This window comes from Chiroxiphia lanceolata, chromosome 1 (assembly GCF_009829145.1).
Source record: "Chiroxiphia lanceolata isolate bChiLan1 chromosome 1, bChiLan1.pri, whole genome shotgun sequence".
NCBI lineage: Eukaryota > Metazoa > Chordata > Aves > Passeriformes > Pipridae > Chiroxiphia > Chiroxiphia lanceolata.
Genome location: NC_045637.1, coordinates 10,638,778 through 10,661,595, shown reverse-complemented (window position 1 = coordinate 10,661,595; position 22,818 = coordinate 10,638,778). Strand labels below are relative to the sequence as shown.

Sequence of the window (22,818 nt, the reverse complement as noted above, 5' to 3'; positions counted from 1 at the left end):
CTGCTGAGTCACCTTCTGTGTGAGCTCACTCTTCTTTTTCATTACTGAGAGCAGGTGTCACATGCCTTTTCTGATGCAACTGCTGTTAACTGCTCTGCCGTCACCCATTGTGTCACTTGGCATCATGGGCAGAGTCAGCTGATGGTGTGAAGGGGAGAGGGTCAGCATCTGATGCCAAAGTATAAACAAATTCAGGTAAACATTACCTCACTGAGGAGAAAGGGGGGAATAGTCACATCCAAATAAAAAGCAGAAAGGATACATAAATCAAAGATAGAAAGGGAAAAGTCTGCTGCAGGAACATTACTCTGGGCAGAGTTTTTGCATCAGCCAGGCACGTCCTGTTCAGCTAAGCAAAGGCAGAGACAAAAATAGAGTACCCTAGCAGGTGAGTGTTTGTAAAAGTCCTTCTTGGGTAAAATACACTTGAAAAGCATCCTGGATCTGGACTCAGACCCAAATCAGATTGCAATTCCATCTGCAGATATTCAGCATGATACACTGGCTCCAGCCACTGTTCAGCAGATCAATGTGTTTCTCCTCTGCTGGCTCAAAAAGCTGGCAATCAATACAGTCTGGATAGGCCTGGTGGATCAGTATCCACATAAGTGCATCTATCCCAGCCTTTTGAGGGGTATGTTCATTCAAATAATTTGGAAAAAAATGTAGATTTTCGTCTCTTTTATTTTTTCTATCCTTGGCTAAATATAGTCTAGAGGCTTATGGAGAGCATGTTCTTTTCTAATTCACTGGCTTCAGAAAGTTTTTGTCTCATAAAAAGTATGCATGCATGTGCACATGTAGTCCAGTGGTTCGAGTTCTTGACCTATGTGGGACAGCTTAATTTACTTTCACATTGGAGACCACTTTTATCAGCCTGGGAAGGTCCAGTTACCAGGACAAGTTACATATTTTATCTGCCCAGTGTTGTACTATTAAGCAAATACTGCAGCTCAGTATACAGCTTACAGGGAGATTACGTGCTTAGAGTGGGATTCAAGGCAGGTTGTAGGCTAAGAAGGGAACTGCAGGATGTAGCTGAGATAGCCAGGAGAAAGAGAACTGCAGGGCCTGGGTGGGTGGGGGCAAGATGCGTGTCTACAGGATCCTCACTCCCAGTTCAAAGCTGAGACACTACCCCAAAGTGTACATGCTTACATGTCTAATAACAAAATTTATGTGAAGAACTGGTCGCTTGAGACACTTACATGCATGTAAATGTACTCCCTAAGGTACATGCTTACAATCTGCTTTTATGGGAACCCAAAAAGTCTCACTTATTTCCTCTGAAATGGTGACCAATTTCTTATTCTTAGTCCACAACCTTCTTTCCCAACCACATTTTGCACAGTAGTCAGTGGCTGAAGCATTCACCCAGGTTGTCAGGTTCGAAGTCCCTCCTCTGACTGGGGAAATGCTGTTAATTATCCAGTTGCCAAGATGGATTTGGGCTATCCTCCAGAGCTCTTGCAGAAGCTGTGCAGCTGTAGCAGAGGACTCAAGAATTCCTGGGACAAAAGAGAACACAAGCAAGGCTGACTATAGTCTCTTTGGAAGGGGGAGAGTTGGGTATTTGTCACTGTCAGTTTAATAGATTTTCCTTGACACAGTCACTAGATATAGCACACATACTCTGCTGATGGGGCCAGATAGCAGCGTAGGTAGAGTCTGACTTCTTTTGGCTGTCCTTGGAGAGCAAATAAAACAGAGAATGAACACTTGCTAGACTGCAGGCTTTTATTCCTGTGACTATTGGCATTACTTTTTAGCCTTAATTTTCTGTTCTGGAAATTAGCTTGCTAAATCTGAAGAAGAGAAAAACTCTTCAACCTCTTCCACAGACTGTCTCAAGCCAGCAGTTCTTCACATAAATTTTGTTGTGCGTGTTTAATTTTCACAGTATTTCATAGCCATTTTTTCTTAGGTAAGAGATTTCGAGGTTGTAGGATTCCTGTGCTCAACCCAGACAAATAGATCCTCTCTCTTCTCCAAAACCTCAAAGTCAGGTGTCCCATCAGTAGCAAACACCGGAATGTTTATTATCTTCCAGTTTTATGTTTCCTTATTCATTTGTTGCTTCTTGCCAAATTGGGATGTCCATCCTGCACATGAATTTTGGCAAAGAAACCTCATTGTGGCACTCTGAAAGTCTGCTGCCCCTGAGCAGACTGCTGCCACAGAGCTAAAGTGAAGATGATGAGCCCTGGTGCTTGTTGACTTTCTTGCTTCACCCGTTTCTTTTCTGCTGTAGTTCACCTCTTTGAAACAGGAGAAGATGCTGATCCATGGAGGACAAGTATTTCACTCAAGTATTCCCCAATCACCTCTAACAAATCCAGTTGACTTCTGACAGAAAAAAACATTGCAACCAGCTGTTTGCCTTGAGGCCAGCACACAAGCCAGGCCAGAACCATAAGGCAGTGTAGATCGCCATGTTATCTGCTGTCTGCCCTTCATACAGCTCAAAGGATGTTTATCTCCTGATCTACCTGTGTTTGTCTTTGCAAGGGTACCAACTCCATCAATCTGCTCCTGAAAGATGGTCTAAAATGCCAGCAGTTCACAAAAAAAAGTGGGACTAATATAAATGCTTTGTGAGGATATGGCTGGTTTACTGTTGCCTGGAGAGATTCCCTGACTGTATTACTGTACTTTGAATTATCCTGAATATCACTGCAGAACTTCTCTTAGCAGCTCTCCTTTCCTGTTATTCTTGCTCACATCTGTTCACTGTAGTTATGGATATTTTTTGGCTGTAAGCAGTTATGCAGCATGACACTTGGCGAATAGATGTCTGCATGTGCAATAACTACTGTTTTTCTGAAGACTCATTTGGCTCTTGTCCCCTCTGGGTGAAATAAAAATATAAATATATTGCTATAAACGGCTCTCCAGCCTTTCATTGCTGCTGCTACCTTTTTGACTGACATTGCTTATGCTTGGGCTTTCCTCTGAACTGAACTCTTTTGGGAAATTCTAAAGGATTTGATTTTAAGCTTCAAATTTATTGTTCCTATGTTTGCTCAATGACAAGTTGTGCTTCTGCTATCTAGTCAATGGCATATCTGTTCTTTGTAAGAAACAAGCTGTTTATATGTGATATAATTATTTCCACTATCCGTTCAGAACCCAACTGATCACTCTTACAGCCATAAATGAATCTGTTTGACAACCTGTTCTTTGCACAGTAGGTAGTCTTCTACCCGCCAGCTAATTTATCACTGCATCTGCCTGGCTCTGCCAAGGGATATGTTCTAGTGCATTTATTCTGTCTCTAAAAGCTTGTGACTGGCCATTATCTTGGGAGGAGAAACTCGTAGAAGAACAAAAATTTTATGGTGTGTATTTCTGTCTTTGTAAAACTCTTGTCTGCAATGTCTCAAAGAGACCTTCTCCATTAGTTTTTTTCATTCTCTTTTACAGTCTGTACTTCCCAGTAATTGCAGACCCCCAGCAGCCCAGCTGGTTGGCCCAGGCTAGAGGAGAATGTTTCTCAGTGTTGGTGAGAAATGCTTAATTGATATTAACATGGATGGAAATGGTCTGCTCAGTCATAGGACAGACGTTGTTTGGTACATTTTCCTTCCCTCTAATGCTATAGTGCTCATGCAACCTGAAAGGACCATCTGTAGATCTTTGAGATTAGTGCAGACCTGTTTATTATTTGGCTTTTCTGTCCGTTTCCTATCTGTCTAGATCTGCTGAGCTAATTGCCTTGATATATGAATGTCAGGGTTGCCTAGGTTTCTCAGCAGGCAGCAGATTTTGTAGCATGCATTTATTCCTAATTCAAAGTAAGTCTAAGAATCTGCTGAACTGAGCAGCCACCAAAATGGGAAAACGTTCATTGTCTAGACTGCCTGAATCAAGCTCTTCTGCCATGCTGCTAAGCAGTGTTTCCGTGGTCTGAACTCTGCATTACAGTTTGCGTTTTTCCTCTCAAGGTTCAGGTTCAAGACCTTTCCTGACACATCTCCCTCTTCCAGTTAAAGCCAAAGCTCTGTGTTTGAATTACATGTGGACAGCAAAGTTCACAGATGATGGAAAAGAGTCAAAATAATATCACCTGCAAGTTTAGCCTACCTTTTTGATCTTCTGTACAATATGTCTTTATTCTTCAGTAGTAGGATCTCCAATGTTTTAGCCTTGTCTTGTCACATGCAGAGGAGGATTAACACTACTAGAAGGCAAATTGAACATGTCACTGAGAAGAATGGACAGGAGAGTAACTTATCAATAATAGTATCATCCTTTCACCTAGCAGACTCCAACACAGAAACATGCCTTGTTTCTATTAATATTTCATAGAACCAGCTGGTACTACTAGATCCAGACAGTCACAATGAACTTCATTTTAGCCTTTTTATTAGCTTATAAATGTGATAGGGTTGATGGATACCATTTAATGGAACGCTTTCCACCCTGCTCCCCCCTCCCTTCCCACCCTGAAAAATCTGACATTCATAAATTGAGGAGGTCAGTAATTTGCATCCAGCTGAGTGGCTGTCTGGCTTTAATGAGATGATTTGTAATCATAAGCACTGCACTGCAGTGATGTCTGGTACAGGGGAAAGAGGAGCACGTATGCATACTCCAGCTGACTTGAGGGAGAGGTGATGGGAGGGAGGGAAAGCACATGGATCAGAAAAAGGAAGTAAGGCTGAAATGACATAAGGAGCTCCATCAAATGTAATACAATAATGCTGGCCTGGTTAGCATAAGAGCAAGAGACTGGCTGATGCAAGCCAGTGAAACTCCTATTACTTAGGGTAGGCAGGCAGCTTGCAGGATTGCACTTATCCAGAGCTCTTTAGAATAGCTGAAAATAACAGGTTTGTTTTTGCCAGCTTTAAGCCCTCAGTACCCTTATTGCACAGATCTGTCATTCCTCTCCCACTCCTTATATAACAAAAAAACTTCCAAACCAGGAAGACAGTTCAGGGGCTAAAGAAGTTACATGTTGTGGCATTAGCATGTTTCATGTCAGCTATATTTTCAGTGATTTTCCTAAACAAGTGGATCACATTCTGTCTGTGTGTATATTCTTCCTCAATCTGATGCATTTTTAACCCACTGGCTCTTTTTATTTCAGTCACACAAGCAGTAGCAAATTCCCACAAGTCTCAGGCAAGCAGGTAGGAGAGAGATGGAGACTATTAATCCATTCACTGGGGGAAAGACTCAGAAGAGAATCCTTCTGAGAGAGAGATATTTTTAATTCCCTGGCTTTGATAAAAGCTTCACTTGGCATCTCTTTCAGATCCGACAGCCACGAATCCCACCACAGGCACAAATCCATAGGAAGCCAGTCTGAGCTGGCTCTTCTGCACACACAACTACTTTCTCTGGCTGACAATAAGAATTTTGCACCTCCCAAAGACTATCTTTCCCTTGTCTCCAGGGTTTCTCTCCTCTGTAGTAGCAATTCTCTGAGATCGTCACACTATACTTTTTCATTAGGGATCCCAGCTGTGGAGGACTAGGTTTCTTTAACCATGTTTCCAGCTGTCTTGAGTTATTCTGCAGCAGCCCAGCTGGACCAGTGTAGTTTTTCGTACAGCTGCAATGGAGTAGCTTGGATCAGCTTTAAGGTTGTTATTTTAAAATTCATTAACTACATTATGTTAAAAAAAAACCAAAACACAAGTGTGCAAACTGATCTGTTTGGCTAAAATCCACATCTAAGGAGAAGACACTGACATGAGGAAGGGGGGCTGCTGGTTCACGGTATCTCCCAGTCCAGTTTTTGATGCATGATAGTGTGGTTCAGCCCAAAGCCCATATATGAGGGGTGGTATCTCCAGGACAGCCTGCAGTCAGGTCACATTTTGAATAAGCAACCCTACTATCACTGGGCCCCCTCCCTTCCTTTTCCAGTTCATATCAGGTGACTTTCAGCCCTTTTTCACCTCACCTCTTTTAGTCACGACCTCACATCCCCTTCCTCATCTGTCCCTGAAGCATGAACATCCTTCCTATGAGACAACAAAGAGCTTTTCTCTCCCCCCTCTCCTGAGTTCCTTCTGTGAAACATACATGCTTGATGTGCTTCCCTCCCTGCAGATGTTTGTAACTCTGCAACATAATCCCTCCCTCCTCTTCCCTGGGGAGACATGTTACCCCTACGTTAAGTACAGAGATTTAAGTTACAGGGATGTGTGGGTGGCCTTTGGAAATCATGCCAGAAAGGCACTTCTCAACCAGATTTTCAGTTCCGACAGAAAAAGAAGAAACAGCCCAACTCTACCCAGCATGCAAAACCCAATAGTTTACCTTCTTTTGGGACAGAAGGTGTCTTCAATAACCCAAGGGTAAAAGCTTCCTCTGGATAAGATAAATACCCTATAGATGAATCTTTTTGAATAGAGCCATGTCCAGGAAGCATGTCTCCCAACTTCTCTACATTTCCCAGGCTATCTAATTCCATCAGCAGGTGGGTGAGCTGACAGTATCTCCCACAGCTTTTTCACAGACACACTGACTGCTTTGCCAGGTCCTTAAAAAGTACCAATCTACTGTGCTAGGTAAGCAAGAAGAATATTATTTGTCAGAAAGAAGTTAGTTGTGTATGGTCTTAATGTTAAGAACATAAATAAACAGAAGATCATGAGGAGGGAAATTCATTTTTACTGTCTCTCTAATGTACAACATCTCCTCTTTGTCTAGGGAGTATCCCACAGATGATCACCTCTCAGCCAGCAGTGCACTTTAGTCCTGTCATTCAAGCTAAGAAAAACCTTGAAACATTCATTGGTGCTGTTTTATTATTTTCCCAATCATGTTTCCTGGACTTGACTTGTCCTGTGCTTTTGATCAATAGCAGACATCACCCAGCATGAGACATGTTTTGGATTGATTTAGAGTGCTTGTTAGTACCAACTTCTAAATCACTTTGCTGAGCTTCCTCTCTTTGATGTTGTTGGTAATGGATAAGGTCTTAGGCTGAGATTTTCAAAGGACACAACAACTGAAGAGTCCAGAACACTTAAAGCTCTCCTGACCCTGTTGAAATTCACAGCTAAAGAGTGCAAGAAATTTGCTTGCTTTCAATTATAAGATTTTCAAGCACTCTAAGGTGCACATAGCTGCTTTAAGGGGGTTTCAGAGGTGCCTTTCAAAAGCTTTGTGCTTAGGCATATTTGGAAATCCCATTAGAAGCCATTCAGCATCTTTATATGCCTAAATTCCTTTAAAGCCTAACTCAGCATACTGTGATACTCTTCTGTGTGTGTGAGAGCAACGGCATAAAGAGCAGGCTCTCAAGTGAATGACTGATGCTACATGAATGTGTGGAACACAAGCCAAATCCCAAATGCAAGGGTTCATATGTTACAGTCATATAACCCAGCCACTTGCTTCTTCAGCAGTTGTCACAGCAAAGCTGCCATTTCCTGGTTCAAGAGTTTTTATCACATCCTTATCCTTGATGTGCACTCTGGGAGGAGGAAGGATTCATGAAGCAAGTGGAAGTGTGATTCAGAAACTTCATCAAGTTGAGGAATAAAAATGCTCCCAGCAGTGGCCTCTATTTGGGTACGTGGAATGGATAGCTGGAGTTCCTCACATAATTTAGGTTACATTACCATTTTTCAAGAAAATCCACAGTCTGGATTCAGTTTACGTAAATAAGAGCTTCAAAACCAAAGTCTCAAACATCTCGTTCCATTCTTGCCAACTTCCAGCTGAAGGATATTTCTGATCATGAATTATGATGGTGGAAAATATTGACTGATTCAATGAGAGCAAGACTGAGAGACAGACAGACACATAGACCACTTCCGAGGAGATGTATCCTATTTCCTATGACAGGCAGCTTTCTTATTAAAATTATCCCAGTATATACAATCTCTATTCGAGCATGAAGTGCTCATTACAAGTCACTACATAAATAATGTACACTTAAAATGATTCTCTGTGCCATAAATATTGACCTTGGTTAATAATTGACTATGGGATTCTGTGTCTGTTCCCCTCAAACACTACTGACTGAGGGTCTGGGCTCTTCTCATCTTGTTTTTTTCCTTTCATTCCTGTAAGCTTTTGAGAAGATATAATACTGATACTATCAGTATAACTATGAAACAAATTTGAACTGAAGTATATAACAACTCCTCTACCCCTCTCAGTTCTTGCTTAGTGTCCCCAGGGATTTAATTGGAAAGTGTGAAAAAAAAAATATCTTGAATTAACTTTGTAATTTAATCTGTGATTTCTGTGCTGGCGTTTGCTGTAGCCCCTGTCCATTTTTGCTTTGACCCCTAGTTAACATTTATTACAGTAAAATAGATCTATCATTCACTTTGTGAGGCTGGTTCATGAAAAGGTGTCAAAGAGCAGAATATGGACCAAATTTGCTGCTCAAACTGCAGTGGACCCAAGACATTCTTTGTATATGAAATTTCCCAGCTTCATGCTTGATACATCTGTTCTGCCTGTACTGAGCACTTGCAAGATTCTACAGATTCATGGAGAAAGAAAAACTGAATGATCAGAAAGTGGTGCCTGTTCAGGTTTACAACTTCAGCCAAGACTCCAGAACAGTTTGTGCCTCTGTAGGCCCTTACTCTGTAGCTCTTAGGCTGGACATGCAGGAAAAATTACTCATACCTCGTACACCAACATACCTTATATATCTAGAATGATTTGTCCATAGAGCTTTGACTGGGTCTCTACATGAGATGAAAATTGAAAGCAAAGATAAAATGTGCTGAACGTCCTACCTGTGGTATTTGGGTACCAGAAAGCAGTGAGGAAAGGCTTTGATAGCAACAGCATGAGGAGATTTCATCAGGATGTTTTATCCTCTAAGTTCTGACAGGACTTTCCCCTTTTGGACATTCTGTAAATATGTTAAGTCTCACTAAAAATGCTGTGGGCTGCTCCTGCAGTTCCTAGGTTTCCTTTTTCCTCTGGTGACACAGTTATATCCATGCCATGTGGGAACTGAGAAAACTGTGTCTCTTCTTTCACTCTCAGCCTTTGCAATCCTTAGCCCAATGGCTCCTTACTTTGAGAGAGAGAGATGGAGGACGCTGTGCAACAAGTAACATCTTTTTATAGAGGCAGTGAATGCACAATGAGTTAGGAGATGGTGACCAAAATGTGGAGCATTGTCTGTGGGTCCTTGAGGACCAATAAAAATAGTAGAAATGCAACTGTAAATAGCTTATTACAAACATCCAATTTCTATGCTTGGAATTCAGGACTCTGTCCAGACCATAAAATTAATCCTCATTGCCTGCTGGACCTTGGAAGCTGGGTTCCTCTGCCAAAGGTCACTCAGTTCTCAGTGGTGGCACCAGTGCTGATTTGTTTCAGCTCTGTGCATAAACATTTGCTCTGCTTGGTTACAGGCTGGGATTGTATGAAGAACATTGGAAAGCAGGGTGAAGTGCTACAGCTCCTTCATAGCTAAGGATTTCACCTCAAGAAAGGGCACATGAAAGGACCTAGGTACTAAAACTTACATGTACTGGGATGGTTAATATAAAGAGAATGCCAAAAAGGTTTTGCCTTGGGTTAATACTTAAAATTGTTGGTGGAGGAATGATGAGAATTTGTAATCATAACTAAGGTTAGATGTGGTAAAATATATTTTATGTTCAATGCCAGTTTTAATTTTTACTGTGCCAAGAATGATAAAGTCTGTAATACTTTTTCAAGTATTTAAGATTTGTAATTATTATTTATTAATCAAGGATATTTAGAAATGCCTAAAGGGGCCAAGCTGAGCCAGGGTTTTTTTGCACTGGTGTAACATGCACAGATAAAAACCTGCTGTAAACCTGTTTGCATTATTATTATTTTAATCTTCTTTTCAAGTGTGTTCCTTCCTCTGTAGAATAAATCTTACAACCTATAAACTGCTTTAAGATCTCTGGTGGTGGTGAGAAATGAAGCAATAACCCCCTCTTACCCCTTTCTTATAGATCATCATGTAACTTCATAATCAAACTTTTAAATTTAAAGTTGTACTGGAAACAGTGTTTAAAATAGTTCTGTGGGCCTTTTCTGGGTCTTTCCCATTATGAAGCCCACAACTTAATCCCTAAGGGGACCAAAGGGATGTAGATACACGCTATTGAATTAAAATCCTGTGTCATGACCACTACAATCTATTGACAGGACATTTTGTTACCCTGTGTGGCCTTGTCTTAGGTACCAAAAAAAAAAAAAAGAAAAAAGAAAAATACAGAAGCTCAGAACTGAGTTAACAACACTCTGCTGTTTCAGCCAAGATGATATTTCTTATCCTATACCCCCCATCCCCTAAGAGAACAAAAACAGCCAAAGACTCTCTAAAGATTCAGTGGAAAAAACACTTCCAAGGTGGCCATAAGGCCTTCAGAAATGAGACTGAAGGTATAGACGTGCCTGAGGTCCCCTGGCCAGTGAGAAGGATGCTCTAACACAAATCACTCACTAAATGGCACTTCAGACTTCTAGGATATTTTGCCTCCAGCTGTGTTCAAATGGGCTGGTATTAGTACAGTTGTCATTTCTCAGTATAGAACAAAAATGGTAGACATCCACAGAGATCCGTTGTGAAGCCCAGGTGTTAGCAGCCTGCCTCAGAGTTGGTGATACCAGTAAAAGCTTGGCAGCAGCACAGAAGGTACATAGATGTTTTCACGTTCAGCTTAACCTATACCATCAACACCACCAAATGGGAAATAGGCGAAAAACTCAAGGAGGCTCTCATTAGTTAATTATATGATCTGCAGTTGTACACCAGCAATCAGTGCCCCCTGTTGCTTGACAGACACTTATTAGACCATTTCCAGTTGTCCCTGTACAAGGTACCAGGTGCAGCCCCATACTGGTTGGTACAGTCAAAACCACATTCCAAGTGTGCACATCTGCTCATGGGGCTGGGCAGACTTCTGGCACCTCTAGGCTCCAAGCCAGCAAAGAAGGCCATTGAGGCTTCCTGTTATAACTGGATCCTGAAGCATCCATCTGAGGTGAGGTTGGTACTTGTGGGCAGTACTGCCCACTCTGTGGGGCTGTGAGCAAGAAGGCAGAGTTGGGCTCTGCTCCTGCCAAGCTGGGCCATTGAGAGAAGCCCTTTTTCTTCATCCTCACTCTCCTCCCTCCCTCTCTCTCGGTCTGTGAGCAGAGGAAATCCTGTCTCACCCTGCTTGTATGTACACTGCCTTGTAAAATATGGTCTTGATCACAACTGTGGTTTCCAGGCTTTATTATAGGACATAGAAACAATGGGAGCTTTATTACCCTGAATGTATCATTTTTGTTTGAATGCTCCCTCAGCATGGTGTTCTGACTCCAGGCTTGCTGAAAGAGGCTCATGCAGTAATTAAAAGATTGCTAATATTACTAATGCTGTTCAAAGCATAATTCCACATCAAAACTCTGCTGGGCTTTTGAGGCCATTTAAACATCCCAGTTTTATTCAGCTTCTGAGCCTCCCCTCTACAACGGATCAAACCAAAGGCCTAAATCCAACCATACTCTGAATGAAGCTCCAGATTGTATAGCTTTCAAGTCATCTTCCTATGTGTGAAATTGTATGCTGTACTTCTTTGTAGAACAGAAGTCCTTGGTCAAGTGCTTTTGTGCTATATCATGCAGAAATGCAATAAAAACAACTTTTCTAGTTAGTTTATAATCTGTGTTCATTACAACCCCAACAATTCACACCCTGGAGACAAAACTGGTAAATCCCACTTCCCAATAGAAGTTTATCCCAACTAGCGCTGAGCAAGACAGTCACTCTGTGCCCCAGCATATGGTTCTCACCAGAGAACTGCATCACATTCTACAAACTAGGGTACCACTTTGCTTTCTTCCTCTTTCAGAGACAGGAAAGACAGGCTGCAGCTCTCAAAATCAAGTTAAAATCATTTTGCCCACCTCTTGCAGATTAAAAAAAAAAATAAAAATCTGCTAATTACCACACTGATGATCTGACTTTTATAAAAGCTCAGTTCCTATTTTGGCACAGAGCTAATTGGTTAAAAGTTATAAGAACTGTCTACACTGACTACTGGTCTCTTTCAAAATCTGTCACAGTGGGAGATGCTAGTTTATGAGTACTTGTGAAATCTACCCTCACATGAACAATATTATCAAAAGGTTTTGCATATGGTGCTTAGCTCTGGTGAGGGTCTGAATATGGCTGTTTACTGTCAAAATTAGAGGTTCTCTCAGTGGAAAACTGGCATTGAAATCTAAGGTTTGAGTCAGGTGTAGTACAGTCTTTGGAGGTTTTTCACATCACTGCACTAGCAGGTAGGATACTGTTTCTTTTCTCCATTGTCTCAAACCAGTTTCTTTTTAACACAGGGAAAACTTTTCTTGGCATTCCATCTAGCCTTCATAAGTCAGGAAGAGTTGACTGCGTTGCATTTTCACTGTACTAATTCTGTCAATTTAATATGAGAATTAAATCAAATTTGCTGGTAAACATACCTAGGCCACACAGAAAACAGCTCTACCAAGCTACAAGCATGTAACTTCTAATGAGTCTTCTGACTTTGCATACTCTCTGTGTCCTCTCCATTTCACAGTCCAAGAGTGAGAGTTGTCTTTTCCACAGGGAAACTGGCATTTCATTTGTGGCAGCAAGAGGTTGTTTCCAAAGAGTAACATGAAAAGCCAGTTTATCTGTGCTATAGTCAATGTATCATCCTTCTCACATTTTTGAGCCATTTTTTGAGAATGATGAATTGTAGTCATCACCACATTCAATTAATTTTACTCAGCTGTTTTTTATAGTGTGTTTGTACCAAGTGTCCTCTAACAGCTGATAAATCATCCCTGAGTAGCTGCAGAGGTAGTGGCAATGACATACACTGGGCTGATGACAGGAATGTGTCACACTGTGTCTCTTGCCCTCTTTTTCCGGAAAGATTTTTGTGACCTTTGGTGGCATTTGGAAGCTCTATTGATCTCTGTGTAGTATTAATCTTAAAAAAACAGGCCATATAATTTATGTAAACTCCACAGGTAATTAAATTCCTTCCAGCAAAGGTCAGGGCAGAATATTTAAGATTTCATTTGAATAGAAATTACAGTTAGAAATGAAGGGGGGGAGGAAGAGGGAAAAGAAGAAATTTGGAGCTTGTCATATCAATTATTACAGTGTAACTAAGAGGACTCAAGTTACTTCTCAAGTGCTAACATCCAGTCTTCATCATGTGTACACACAGTTTGGAAATGTTTGTCTAGAATGACTTATAAATGATTTTAAGAAATGTTCAAATATTTCTGATAGATAGTGAACAGAAATATCACCTTTCTTCAAAGAGATCTGAGACTGTCATTCATAAATGAACAAGCCCTAAACTCACAAGCCTGTCTTTGTAATTGGCCATGATTGTAGTATCCACTCTTCCTTCTCCAAGATCTCAAGGACCATGGAAAGTATTATTTTTCTGTTTACCTTCCAGTTTCACAAATCTTTGGATTTCAATGTTCAAGCTTGTCTTCCATCCATTTTAATTGGGCAAGTCCAGATGCTCATATTGAATCCATGGCTTCTGAGCAAGGACATCGAACAACACAGACTACTGCATGATAAAATTTTGTGCTTTGAATATTGTTGTTTTTTTTGCTCGATATGTCCCAAACTATCAGAATGTGGTGCCATGCTTGGGAAAGACTTGCGTAATTTCTACTACTTACCTGACGAAATATTCTTTGAACACAGCAGAGGATTGTCACAAGGCTTCAAGAGCACCCAGGATGAGGACAGAGACATTCAATGGGTGAAAACCTTGGAGCAACCCAGTCTGTGGAGATGGTTTCAGCAAGAGTCACAGTGACTTTCCCCTTTAGCTGAGAAGAGCCTACATTCACAGAGATGTCTGGGGTGTAAAATACTCTCAGTCACAGAATAGTATAAGTGGTATAGGTAGGATTTTTCACAGAAACTCTTTATTGTCTTTTCCCCCTCATTGAACGGCCTGTTAAGGTTGTCATGAAAGGGAGAAGTGGCTGGCCATCACTGAGAAATGTAATCCTGGTGTCAGTGCCATGACATTGCTCTGTATCCAGTAATTTGTGGAAATTATTGTGTAAAGATAAAAGCACTTGCCCCTATTCAACAAGTGGTGACCACTAGGAGTTTAGAAGTAAAGAACACCAACAGCTGCATCTTAAACACTGGCCACCCAGCTGCTCTGAGGTAGCTGCAGCATCTGTTGCTGCTGCAGGTCTTGCTGCAGACCTCTCCCATCACAGTACCATCTGCCTCACCAGCTTTGTAGCAGCATCTTCCATCTTGCAGCTTGCTGCCCTTGCTCAGAGGCTCATATGCCTCTGCACTGCCTGTCTCTGTTTCTGATATGATTGAAATCACATCTGCTCCACCACTGACTGCTGCTTTCATTATGGCTGTAATGTCATCCACCCTCTCACGTTCTGCTGCTGTTTCTGCTATAATGACACTAACATCTGACTTGAATTTTGACACAGTTGCTTAAAACACCTGCCCCTGTGCGTACTTGAGGACACAGGTGTTGCTGGGCTGATGTGAACTTAAGATTCACCTAAACCTGTTTTCTCTACCACTGGCCATCTCCACACGCTAATGGGGACCCTATCGTAGGCACTCTGTGATAGGCAAATGTGGGAAGATTGCTGATGAACTTTGCCTGCTCCTGCAGTTGGTGCAGCAATTATAGTGTTAGCTGGGATTTGGGAGAACGGGGTTCAGATTTCTGCTTCACAACCAATTCACCAACTAAGTTCAAAAAGATTATTTAGGCGTAGCTCTGTTGTGGAGTTTTACACTTCAAGCTACAGTTACCAGTTTTCCAGTGGTTGGTTTTCACCATGAAAAAAACCTAAGTGTCCTTGTCTTAAAGTTCCCCATGCAATGGATGAGGAAAGTTACAAGAATTTTCAGGAATTTTACAGGAATTTTCTCAAAAGTTACACCACTGAGAAAAGGCTTCACAGGAAATGGAAATGACATGGGCACCTCCGTCGGTGTAAGATTCATAGTCTGAAACCATCCCCTAGAGGGGTGTGCTTGTTTCTTTTCAAAATGAAAGTGGGCCCAGTCCTTCTTTCCTAAACCACAGCTGACGTGTAGTAGCAAGTTCTCATGTTCCCCCCTGCGTGCAATGGCAGCACTGAAAACAAGTAACAGAAGGATGAGGATTCAGTGGGTTTGGGCTGTGAGTTTGAAATAATGTCCTCTCCACCAGAAGGTTGCCACAAAATCATTAAAGAGGTGGCTGTATGTGGGGAACGTTCTCTTCTACAAGCTCTGCATAGGGTGCTCAAAAATTCAATACAGAGGAGGGAAAAGAGAGATGGACCACTCATAAGCAGTGAAGAAGAAATCTGAGCTGAGGTGTTTATCATCTGCTATGGCTCCCACAAGTAGCAATGGAGATATTTAAGTAGAACAACATCTTGAGGTTAAAAAAAAAAAATTAAAAAATAGAGACAGAAAAAGAACTATCACTGTAGCTCTGCTCGGTAGAAAGACTATTGTTGCAAGACATGGAAGAGAATTATCTGGTGAATTCCTATTTCTGGTTATTCAATGTGTTCACAGGTTTTCCCAGTAAATCTCTGCCATGTAGTAAAACTCCCCTGCTTACTCACAAAAGTACAGAAACAAATTGAACGTTCTCATTTTCTTGTAAGTAATCATACCTCCAGGCCAAAAGGTCAGCCCCTCGCACGTGCCCCTCACGCCTGTCTTCACTGACTTATGCTGGCACACCCAGTGTTCTTTATTGCAGGCTTCAACCCAAAAGCCATATAGCTATGTTGTCGTGCTCTGCTGGAGCAGTAAGTCACTCTGGTTGAGCCAATAAGCCCTGAGAAGAGGCTGAGCTCCTCAGCTCAAGCACAGCACTTGCAAATATATTGATTTGGGTTCAGGCTCCTGGGTTCATAGCTCCTAATGTGTCATTTAGTTATACAAATCTATACAAGTCTGTCCTGGAATATTTGTATGGCTTCTCTGTCTCCTGATTAGTGTAATATCCCAGCATATAATAGATATCTCTTTCTCTTCCTTCTTCCTTCTCCCTTTCCCTCCCCCTCTCCCTCTCCTCTCCTTTTTACAGTTATATTCCCAGCTCCCTGTGGATGTTTCATTACACTGCACTACTCTGTCACCTGCACTGCAGCATGCAATGTGGGAAATTTGGGATGTCGCAGTCTGACACTGATGAGTCAGGAAGCCCTGTGTTTGCTGAGCTCAATGCACCTCAGTATTCTCCTTGAGTGCAGCAGGCTCTGTCTGCAAGCTCACATTTCAATAAGTGTGTAACATTTACAGAATCAGGAGTCCAATCTGCCATCAAAATGATCTGCACAAGCAGCTGGTCTTATGCCTGTTTAGTCAAACTAGACCAAACCTCTGAACCTTTTGAGGTTCGCCATCGCCAATAATTAATGTCTGACTTTGATAAAGCTGACATTTGGTTTATAAAGGCAGACTAATAAGCTCTGAGAAGGCTTAGAAATCCTATAGAGTAATGTGTTGCATTACAAATCTTAAAAATTACTGTAAAAATTAACATAATCTACTGCTGGGCACGTTAGTATATTAATGTGATTGGAAGCGTGACCTCTTTTTGCTAACTTTCCAACTGACCCTGATAAATCTGTGACATTTCTAGATATGTTACAGATAACTATTTTTTAACATATTTGTAAAAATATATGATATAGAGAACGTAGATATAAAAAAATACTGTATTTTAAGGTCTTTTAAAATTTCTCTTACAGGCTTTCCTCTTACATAAATGTCTTTTGTATTTAATGAGTAGCCCAATGTTTACGTGTTTCAGGTAACTGGTTTTGTCTGGCGTTTTTTTCTCTGGCTTTCCATTTTTGAGGCAGATGTTATCTTTATGGTTAAAGAGGTTTGGGCCTCCCTCAGTGATATTTAAAGGGACCCAAAGCCTACTAATTTTAATTTCAGTGGCTGCAGCTAGCAAGTAGTGGGAGTTACTGACCTTGAGATGACATGAATGAAAGGACAAAGTATGATGGGGACTTTGTCACATCTCTCTGTGTCTTGGTTGGACAGCAGCTGTGATGTACATCTGAGACTTTTAGATGTGGCATTTCCTTCCCCTGCTCTGAGGATGGACATCACCTGGAGGACACTGATGCAGTAGAAGATAACATACCTGGTTACTTACACAGGATGAAGAAAAAGAGGAAGAAGAAAGAAGGAAGATGAAAAGAAGTAAGCAGTGTTCTTTCTGATGTCTTCATGTTCTCCTGAATCAGGGTGAAAAGTTTACTTGCAAGTCTTAAATTACTTGGGAGCGCAGCATTAAAGCTAGATGTAGCATTAATGATAAACGTTAGCTCTCACCATTCACTAAAGCGTTTCTTCCTGTCCCTTATTTACTCCTTACCTTCTGAGAGTGTGGGAGTCCATCTTTCATTCAATTATGGGTCTTCATCAGCATGTAGTGATTGCCCTCTTCACCAAATATTCTGAGTGTCTCACTATGCCTTAAATGGATCAAAGACAATTTTCCCCATTTTCTGTGTTCTGAAATGGCTGTTGAGGAGCACAGGAGGAGTGTGTCCCAGCTCCTTCCGATCAGGTAGCAATTAACATACCAAGGACCATGGCACACAGAACCTAGAGAATGTGTGAAACCTGAAAAAACATGGACTAAGGAGCAGAGGAAGTAGAGTGGGTAATGAAGAAAGGTAAAGTCACAATAGAAAGGAGTTCTTAAGCTGCTTAGAAATATACATTGTATTCACCAAATGATATTGGGTCAAAAAAAACCAGAGAGAATTTTTAAATTTAAAATATTTTGCTTTGACAGTCTTAACACATACACACGTTTTGGCAGAAAAAAAGTCTATTCATCCTGAACTGCATTTTTCCTGATGCACTTTTTCCTCAGATGAGCTACTGAAGAGGAAAAAAGATGAATTTCTTCCTGCAGGTCTAGGCTACTCAAGCTGCAGGGAGTTGAAGGTGTACATCTCCGTTTTGACATCCTGGATATTCCCCAAACACGCTGGGCTGACTTAGTGGCCATCTGTCTGAATTGACTGTGTTGTCCCCGGCTCAAATGACCACCCAGCCTGAACTCTGCAAGGGGGGCTGCCTGGCTGCGGTTAGTTTCTTCCCCAAATAGCTCTAAAGTGTGGCTTGCTGTGTGCTTTAAGTAAAATTATGCTACTGTTCAGTCATCCACTTGATTAAAATGTATCTTTCAGCATTTAAGGGTGGGCAGTGACTTCCTGGGATTAGAAAGGGAAGTGAACTGGCTGGAAAGCAGCAAGGAAAGAAGTTGTTTACGAGTAGTGTGAGGGCAGAGTAGTCTGTGTTGCTGAAATCTGGGGTTTGGCCACATTACTCAACTCCAGTTACAGATCTGCTAAATTCACTCAGAGTCCCGTTTTCTTTCTTAATAGTACACACAGGGACATTTTTACCAGAAGAGTGATTCATCTGCTGTGGTATTCCAGATAAATTTCAGGAGAGCAAGGCTCCCTTGGGCTGACAGTGTGATCATTTACCGCAGGACAAATGCCCTCACAGCCTGTCAAGTTGGCTGAACACAGACTTCTCAAGATTTGGACTTTTTCAACATGTAAGATTTCACTCAGCATAACAATTTTTCTTCCCATAACAAACTTTTTGAACAGTTTTGGAAGTCCTTGCGTTCTCACGATTGCAGCAGTGTGCCATTCTCCCTGGGCTCCAGCTGCTGGCAGAGAAGCTACATGCAGGGATGCTTGTCAAGGAGAGACATCAATATCCACGGGAAGTAAAAGTATTATAAACTCGTCAATATAGTCACTACTTAACAGGTCTGTGTGAAATTATTTATAGAAATGGAAGACTTGGCTGTTTTCAAGGCACAAAGGTTGCAGTGGCTTAATGAAAAAGTGTCGCTCTAGTCTCTGTTTCTGTTTCAAAAAGAAGTAAGTTGATAAAACAAACCTATTTCAAGTCTTTTAATAAGGAATTGTTTAAAGTGGTCAAAACATTTGCTTCCTGAAAAAGATAAGAGCTGATTTATTTTTTCTTTTTTTAATAGACATGTGTGTATATGGTTTAGGATATGAAAACAAGGTCTTTACAAACTCCAGAGTCGTTGGAGTGGAGGTAACACCCCCTTACAAGTAGAAGTCAGGACTTCTGGGGTTTGGGCCAGGCTATGATACAGACTTGTTTTCTACCAGTAACAATTGATATAATTTTATTTTTTCTGTCAGATGAGTAGGATAACATTCTCAGATGCACTGGAATCTAATCAATTTTTCTAAAACATCTAAAGATCTTTGGATGGAAAAGAGTGTCTGTACATACTGAGTCTATAATTTATGAAATTTTGGGTCTGTATATTTTCTGGCTCAATATATTTGCATCTTAACATCAAGAAATAAAATCAAGAACACACCAGTTGAAAAAAAAAATAAAATTGAGTTTGAACTTGAACTAGCTTTCCTCCTGTCCTGTTTTGATCCTCACTAATGCTATGCCCTATTGACTGGCTTTTTTTTTTTTCTAAATATTGAGAAAATACCCAGCTGATTTTAATGGACATAGAATAAGAAACGGAAATATCACTTTTTTCATGTAAATTAGTTATTTTCTTATGCTGAAGAAGCAGCTTAGTTTGATGGCAGTGGCTTCTGTTGTATTAATATTCCTTCACTGATCTCATCAGGGTGCCAGATGAGCTATCCTTACAGGACTTGAACCAGCTGGGTCCAAAATTAATGAGGAAAGGGACGTGTTAATTGTAGCAAGTGTTCAGAAACCAGTGCTTCAAAGCCAATTCAGCCAGACCAGACTGAGTCTCACTGTGCACTGTTTTCACATGATCTTTTATATCTTTTGAACAAAAAGACTACATGGAAACACAGAAATTTCACTGAAGAAGTTATTTCTGCCTTCAGCCAGGAGCACTGTGACCTGCCATCTTCCTCTTATGAGTGGAAGAGTGAATGATTAATCTTATCAACTGCTGGTTTATTTTATTTTACAGCAATAAGGTGAATTGACTCCAGATTGGAGTGTGGGGATTTTCAATTATTTGCTGTGAACCAGTCTCCTTCAGCTTAGACTTGGTGTTTTTTTAGCTCTCTAAGGGAAATATCTCTCTCCTGAAGGTCTATATTGCTGTAAGTTGTAGGGGTTGCACTGACATTCTGGTGGTTATTGCAGTAAATTTCTTGTTCTCTTAGGTTTTCTATTCGATACTGCTCATTTTCCTTCTTTTATTCTGATAAGTGTGCTGATGTTCATGTGAACTTCTAAACTTTTGCTCAGGCACAGGGTGGAAACTGATGGTTCTCATACATGCAAGCCATTTTGCCTCTCACAGACTCTGCTAGAGCGTTCACTAATTGCTGGAGGGAATTAAATTTTGAGGGAAAAAATTTTGGCATCAGATAGGCCCTAGAAAGAATTTTGGCACAAAATCTTTTTGTTGTAAGCTAGAAAGTCATTCAAACATTAGAGGTTACTGTCAGTAACCCTTGTTGTAGCCCACCAGAGTGAGGGTTCTGTGAAGAAGGTCTCTGTCATCCTGAGACTCTCCTTTAGCAGTTCCTGCTATGAAGAAAAGAGAGTACTCATTGCTGCCAGCCACTGTGGAGATGTGAAAAGGGGAATATCTTCTCAGCAGTTTCCAGTTTTTATTGAAGAGTTAACCAAGGATTTTCTTCACAGGTGTTTATTCATAGAGAAGGCAGTAACAAATCAGATATTTCTAAGACTAGGCGAAGTAGTAGTTAAATGCACTTAAAATCCCTTTGAATCTCTTTGAAATTAATCAATAATTCTGTTAACTCTCTGAGGTTTATCAAAAATAAGAAATCCACAATTATGATTATCCTCACTAAGAGTCCTTTCCTTTTCATTTGTAGTAGTGCTCACTATAGTCTTTTTACAGCCTAGGTTTACCAACTGTGTCAATTCCGTGGTTATGTCAGTTTTCTTTCAGTTGCTTGTATAATGCACACTCTAAATATTAGTTGAGAATAAAAAACTTCTTAATTGATTTTTGTCAGTAACTTATGGTTGTGAGCTAATAATAAACAAGTTCACAACTATCATCTTTATCTATGTCATCATTTGCCCTCTAGAATTTAAATCTGTGTTTTATTCCTCAGTGTTCAAGATCTTTATTTTTATATAGATTTTTATCCATCCTAGCCAGCATTATTTGTATACAAATAGAGATCAGTTCATATTACATACCCACTTCCACTCTGGACTGGAACACCTAGAATATTATCAATATTACATTTCTCATCTAATCATCAGCTAGTTGAAATTGGGAGAAGAAAAGGTTTGTTTTCATCATGTCATCCCATTCCTGCTTTACCAGTCAACATCTCAGGTATAGTTGTGATAAAATTAGTTCAAATCATGAAGAACTTCAACAACCCATGTTTAGTAGTTATCAAATATTGATAAAGGAATTAAAACTGACAAAGTTTTAGATGAAAATCTGACACACGATGGGAACTTGTATTGGCCTCCTGGGGTTTTCAACTTCGAGATTCCTGTTGTAGGCAGGAATTTATCATAGGGATTTATCAAATGGGATTTATCAAAGAATCTGGGAATGAAGCAAATCCATCAAAGATTATGCAATCTTTGCATGAGGGCAGCATGCTTTTTGTTTCATTCACATCTGTGATGACATTTCCGTGACAGACACCATAATTAATGGTTGTAAATCTGGAATAGATCCTGAGTTGCACCAAACTCCACAGTTTGGTGTGACTCAAATTCATGGTCAAGGCTGACTGAGAAAAGCTACCATGAGAAAGATGTAATTAAAATAAACAGAATATTTCCTATGCAGTGGCTTCCCAGCTGTTCCATAGATTTTGGAATCAACCTCATTATGCCTCACATACCAGATTTGCATTCACAAAAGATCATTTTCTGCCAAGTAACTGTGCCCCTATACAAAGTGTCCACTTCAACCTTGTTCCTTCAGTTTGTCTGTTCTGTGATCAATATCACAGTCTAGACCTGGATGACTGTAGAATCGGATTGCAGCTTAATTTCCCATAAAAGTAGCTAGACCTGCTGAAACAGCTTGAATATGCAGCACTGAATAAGCAGGTTGAGCAACAAATGTCCTCACACCATATTGGGAAGCTCAATTAGCACAGCAGAGTGCATCTTGCTGTGTTATTTTTCTCCCCATTGCATTTTGAAAGGATTAAGCTCTGGGACAGTCATTGCCAAATAAAGGAAAATAACATTGGCATCCACTAAAATAATACTAAGGAAATTGTAGAGGTGCATGTGTTTTTTTGTTTGTTTGTTTGATTGTTTGGTTTTTGTTTGTTTGGGGTTTGTTTGGTTTTTGTTTGTGTTTTTTTGGGTTTTTTGTTTGGTTGGTTTTTTAAATTTTTCAGTTTATGTAAAGTTTGCCTTAAACACTTGAGAATAAACTGGTAGTATGTTAAACACTTAGTGTCCACTAAGGACTTTAACCTAATTCCTTGGTAGATTTAACTAGGGCAGTGGAAAGAATTACCTTCCCTACCAATCCTTGTCACAACTGCTGTCAGATGACATTGTCCCCACAGTGTGGTTTGGAGGTGCATTTGATCTACAAAGTTTAGAGCCTACAGGCAAAGAGCACTGATGAGAACAGTAAGCTCATTATTAGGTTTGACTGCATGCACTGGCTAATAAGGATGGGTAACTTCATTTTGGGTGGCATCTGCTTTCTCTAATGCCAGCAGTGTCCCTCCCTGTCTGAGTTGCCTGTGCACTGAAAGCCTGTCTCCTGAAAGGCTTCGCTTTGAGGCTCAGCTTAGATCAAGGCCAACTTTAAAATGATAGGCTGTAATTTGCAGTGTTTTACA

At 40.6% G+C, this 22,818-nt stretch overlaps 1 long non-coding RNA gene across 1 annotated transcript; it reads left to right on the top strand.

The window, feature by feature from the left end:
* Positions 1–261: 261 nt before the first annotated feature.
* On the top strand, positions 262–19,391 carry LOC116780975. Its single transcript, XR_004354722.1, has 3 exons — positions 262–388; positions 3,424–3,502; positions 17,024–19,391. It is a non-coding gene; the product is annotated as an uncharacterized LOC116780975 (long non-coding RNA).
* Positions 19,392–22,818: the final 3,427 nt, after the last annotated feature.